Source organism: Gekko japonicus, unplaced genomic scaffold (genome assembly GCF_001447785.1).
Source record: "Gekko japonicus isolate JY-2015 unplaced genomic scaffold, Gekko_japonicus_V1.1 scaffold2401, whole genome shotgun sequence".
Classification (NCBI taxonomy): Eukaryota; Metazoa; Chordata; class Lepidosauria; order Squamata; family Gekkonidae; genus Gekko; species Gekko japonicus.
In genome coordinates, this window is record NW_015174344.1 from 166190 (window position 1) to 172211 (window position 6022).

Genomic DNA, 6022 nt, shown 5'->3' on the forward strand with positions numbered 1-6022 from the left:
GAGGAGGAGGAAGAAGAGGAGGAAGAAGAAGTGGAAGAGGAAGAAGAGGAAGAGGAAGAAGAGGAAGAGGAAGAAGAGGAGGAAGAGGAGGAAGAGGAAGAAGAAGAGGAAGAGGAAGAAGAGGAAGAGGAAGAAGAGGAAGAGGAAGAGGAAGAAGAGGAGGAAGAGGAGATTGGATTTATACCCTGCCCTTCACTACCCAAAGGTGTCTCAGAGCAGCTTACAAACTCCTTTCCAATCCTTTGAGGTAGGTGGGGCTGAGAGAGCTCTTGACAGAAACTGCTATTTTTTCCAAGGACAGCTCCTATCAGAACTATGGCTTGCCCAAGGTCATCCAGCAGATGTGATTGGAGGAGTGGGGAATCAAACCGGGTTCTCCCAGATTAGAGTCCGCGCACTTAACCAGTACACCAAACGGACACCAAACCTAGGCCCCTGCATTGTTATGAACATGTTTAAGGATAAAGCAAATGCTCTTTAAAAGCAATCAGTTTTTCCTTTAAAAGGATAGCAGAGCAACAGAGCAGGAGGCCCAGCTCCAAATAGCATAAGCAAGGAGAGAGTGAAGGGTTGACGCCTCTCCTTTCCTGATCAGTGTTTGGAAGGGAGACCAAGGAATACCAGGGTTGTCACATGGAGGTTGGCAATGGCAAACCACCTCTGCTCATCTCTTGCCTTGAAAACCCCACAGGGTCTCCATCGATGCTCCCTCTAAGCCATGGAGTCTTGTGAGCAAAAATTCTACTTTGTGAGCTAGTGGCATTCAAGTTGTGTGTGAGCCATTTGACTGATGCATAAATTAGTTTGCTCTGGAGTAGAGATGTAAAATTTCCGGAAATTTTGAAGCTCGAAAAAAAACCCGGTTTCTTTCTGGGTTTTTTCGGAAACAAATGGAAGTTTTCGGAAAAAATGAAAAAAATTCTACATTAGCATTTCTTTTGTCTTTTCTAGATTGAAAGTCATACTGTTACTTTAGGAACATAAAATATGACTATGGACATTTTTACTTGGCATGAAATTATCACAACTAGCATATTAAAAATATAGTGTATCCAAACAATTATTACAAACAGAATACCCACCCACATGCAAAAACAAAACTGAAACTTTTTTATTTTCTTCTGACAATCGCACCTCCTAGGAAGAAATGAATCTTGTTCTTGCATTAGAGAGTTCAGTTTGTAACCTAGGACTTGCTTGTCCTCAGTGCACAGAAATTAGATCAATCTGATACCATATATATATATTTTAGAAATGATTTGGAAAATATTTGAACACCTTGTCATAAAATATTTTATTCATCATGTTAAAATAAAACGTTCCATAATCAATTTTTTTCTTTTCTTTTCTTTTTTCAATTTTTCCAATTTTTCGGAAAAACACACACAAAGGCTTCAGGGAAAAAACGGAAAAAACCCCAACGATTTTTTCCCTAATTTTTCCGGTTTTTTTCCGGGCCTTCACATCTCTACTCTGGAGCCCTCCTTCCTGAGCAAAGACAAAAATGTGTGAGCTGGAGGCTAAAAACCTATGAGCCAGTTTACACTAACTCAGCTCAGAGGGAACACTGGTTTCCCTAAGTCAGCTGTGACTTGAGAGCAAAAAGAAACATCAGGATGCATAATCTTTGTCTCATCTGTTTTTATCCAAAGAGGGGGCCTTGTCACACATGAATGTCATGATCCAGCCAGGCTCCATACATGGATGGAAGCAAGCTCTTGTGTATGCAGTCTTATCTGGATAAGAACTGTGAACGGGCACATGGCCAGAAATGCCATGCTGAGGGAAGTTTGGAAACATTTGTATGGAAGCCACGATTGGCTGCAGCTTGCTGACGAATGACTGAAAGTGCATGCACACAAAAGAGAACCAGTGTTTCTACTGGACTGATTTTAAAAGCACAATGACATACATCTGTCACCAAATCAATGAACAGGATGGTTTGAGGGTGGGTGGATGGGTACTCAGTGTCACTAATGTTCTAAGTTAAGGGTGTCAAATATGTGGCCCGGGGGCCAGATTAGGCCCCCGGAGGGCTTCTATCAGGCCCGCAGTAGAACTGTCTGTCTTCTGATTCTTCTTCCAGTTCTGCTGCTGCTGCATCATTGTAGGTTTGCAGCTTATAGATACACACCTGAACAGCATACTCAAGATTGCAACAGCACAGACATTTTGATGTAATAATTCAGAGCAAGAGGTGTCAGTTATCAGACGCTGTTAAATAAAGAGAATATTGCAAGAGTGCTCATGTTTTAAGCATGTTTTTAAGTTAAAAAACCCCTTTGTTGTGTCCTTTATAAAGTTTATATCTCTGCTAGCTGGCATTACATTTTATGACACACGTGGCCTGGCCCAACAAGGTCTCATTTATGTGAGATCCAGCCCGCATAACAAATGAGTTCAATACCCCTGTTCTAAGTGTTTAAGATTTTAAAATTTTAAGATCGTTTAGGGTATCAGGCAACAAGACTTCAGTTATATTTTGTTTACAGACTATATGTTTTATGTTAGAACGTTCCATTTGCAGCTACATGGAATTTTCCTAAAATGTACTAAATAAATCTAGAAAGAGCTTCAGCTTCAGAGTTAAAACTTCCCACCAGACCTGGTTGAATAATGAAAAACAAATTGGACAATTTATTATAAAACATGAAATCCATCAAATTATTTCAGTAATATGTTCATAAATTACTCTCCTAGTCCCATGGCTGGGTGAATAATATATTCATTTAATAATTTATTTCAAATATCTAATGAAATTAATCAGCATAATTACTCTTAGATCTCCAACAGAACAACCGCTTGCTTTATAAGAATAACACACTGAAATAGCTTCTGCGAGAAATATTACTTCTTATTAGAAAATACATACTTTAATTATTATACAAGATTTTCAACATTTCCAAACAAATGTGCCTATGTGGCTTACAGTTTTAAAAATGTAGAAATATTGGCGAAGTGAAGTCAGCAACATACATTCAAGGCCGAAACATCAAGATAGTCTCTGTCCAAGGGATGTCAGGAACTTGACACAGAGAGTACTCCTTCTTTCTGTGTTGTACATCTGAGGATGCCAGTCACAGCTACTGGCGAAACATCAGGTCCTACAATGCCAAGACCACGGCCACACAACCTGGAAAATCTACGACATCTAATGATTTTATAAATGAATGGGGTGGGTTATCACTGGATTAGTGAGAGTATCTCAAGCTTATGGTTGACCTTAACTCCTTCAGGTCAGCTAGTAAGTCCTTTGAGGAAACACTTGTTCCAAAGGAAGAAGCAATCCAGTATGTAAATATGAAACTTTGTACAGAACACTGGTTCCACCTGTGAAGCTTTTTGGTCATTTCCAAACTGTGAACAAAACTACATACAAAAGCTCTCTCGTCCAATGTTCCCTCTAAGCTGTGGTGTCTTGTGAGCAACAATTCTACTTTCTGAGCTGCTGGCATTAAAGTTGTGAGCAAATGATTTGGCTACTGCATAAATTAGTTTGCTCTGGGGCCATTCTTCCTGAGCTAAGACAAGAATCCATGAGCTGGAGGCTAAAAACCTGTGAGCTAGCTGACACTAACCCAGCTTAGAGGGAACACTGCTCTCATCCCAGATCAGCTGTTAGCAAGAGCAAGAGCAGGTGGAGAAAGAAAACACCCTTTTCTCCCATATGGAACTGGTGCTATGGAGACCCTTAAGACACATGCACGTGAATAACACCCAATAACCATGATGTGATCATATGTAATCAGGACTCTTTTTGTAGAAAAAGCCCAGCAGGAACTCATTAGCATAATAGGCCATACCCGACAGCAGGAACTCATTAGCATATTAGGCCACACCCTGACAGCACAGCTCATTTGCATATTAGGCCACACCCCCGTGTTACCAGAAGTGTGCTCATCCAGCCACACCCACCTATTGCTTCTTATTCTCTTTACCTTGTTTGTTGTCAAAACCCAGGGCTTTTTGCATGTTAGGCCACACACCCCTAATTGCAGCCAATCGTAATGAGTTCCTGCTGTTGGGTGTGGCCTATTATGCTAATGAGTTCCTGCTGGGCGTGGCCAACTCCGGAGCCAGCCGGAACTCCGTTCCTGTGCGTTCCTGCCCAAAAATAGCCCTGTTCATCAAGATTCCTTGTGCGGTGGTAAGCTAATGCACTGGGGTCACTTGCACACATCAGAAGAACACCACAGAGAATTCAGTACAATCATATGCACAATCATATCAAATGTATTGTTTTGCAGCAATCTTATCAATGTGCACATATGCAGTGGCATCAAGATTCCTTGTGTGGTGGTAAGCTAATGCACTGGGGCCACTTGCACACATCAGAAGAACACTACAGAGATCTCAATACAATCATATGCACAATCATATCAAATGTATTGTTTTGCAGCAATCTTATCAATGTGCACATATGCAGTGGGAACACAGAAGGAGCAAAAAAAAAACCCCAACAACCCTGAAAAAACTGAATGCTATACCTCTTTGTAGGGTTGCCAGCCTCCAGGTGGGGCCTGGAGATCTCCTGCTTTTACAACTGATCTCCAGCTGACGGAGATCAGCTCCCCTGAAGAAAATGGCTGCTTTGAAGGGTGAACTCTATAGCCTTGTACCATGCTGAGGCCCCTCCCCTCCCCAAACCCCACCCTCTCCTGGATCCACCCCCAAAGTCTCCAGGTATTTCCCAAACAAGGACATCTTCCAATTCCAAATTAAGTAATAAACAGTGGAACACAGGGTGGTACATGATTCCGGAACAATCGAAGGACAAAACTGGGAAATCTGCTCATCCCTGCCTAGAACACGACCCATAAGAAGAGCCGTGCTGGATCGGACCAGTTGTCCATCTAGTCCAGCATCCTGTCTCAGTCACACAGTGGCCCACCAGTTCCTCTAGAGGGCCAACAACAGGGCAGAAAGGCTGGGGGCTTTTCCTAACGTTGCCTCCTGGCACTGGGAGTTAGAGGATGACTGTCGCTGAATGTGAGGTTCCCCGAATCCTATGATATGTGTAGACACTCTACACAAGTGCGCTGGGATCCTTCAGTGGGCAAGCCAATATGGAAATGTCCCCCTAAAGAGAGAATATTTGAAAACCACCGACTTGTTGTGCAAGGGAGGAGTGGAAAGATGTACCTGTCTGCCACAGAATTCTATAAAATCTCCTACTACTACCCCCTGCTGTGTAGGGGGTTTCGGCCAGTCATCAGTGAAAGAATACATATGAAGCTGCCTTCTACTTAATCAGACCCTATGTCCATCAAAGAAAGTATTGTCTACTCAGACCAGCAGTGGCTCTCCGGGGTCTCAGGCTGAGGGATTCTTCTCTATGCAACATCACTAAATTACACCCTTCCCGCCTCCACGTTCCACTTCCTTGTCCAGAGACAAAATTACTGTTAATAAGAAGTGATGGTAAACACTTTGAAGAGACTGTTTCATTAGTTCTGACAGCACTACATAATATACGGTAAAGGGATGTATAGCAAGGGCAGAGAGACAGACTAATTGTCCCTATAGATTTTCTTCCCGGTCTTTAAACCCTGTAGTTCTGTGAATAATTGCAGAAGCAATAAAATATCTCCGGGTGACTTCAGTGCACATTAATATTTTGGGAAATGATTACATATACATATTAATGAGTTATATTGAACTGGAACTGTTGACATTTGGAACACTCTCTCTCTCTCTACATATGCACTTATGCAGTAAATTTTGTGATAGATTCCGTTTCAGGGCAGATCATTCTTTCGACCCTCTCAGGAAACATCAAGACTAGGCCTGCAATAACTACAGCAGACCAAGAAGTTGCCTCTTGCTTTGGAGTTGGTCAAACCACAAACCTGGGTTTGACAACCCATCCTCACTCCAGTTTGGTGTAGTGGTTAAGTGCGCGGACTCTAATCTGGGAGAACCAGGTTTGATTCTCCACTCCTCCACTTGCACCTGCTGATGTGACCTTGGGTCAGTCACAAGCTCTGTCACAGCTGTCCTTGAAAAAGAGCAGTTTGTGTCA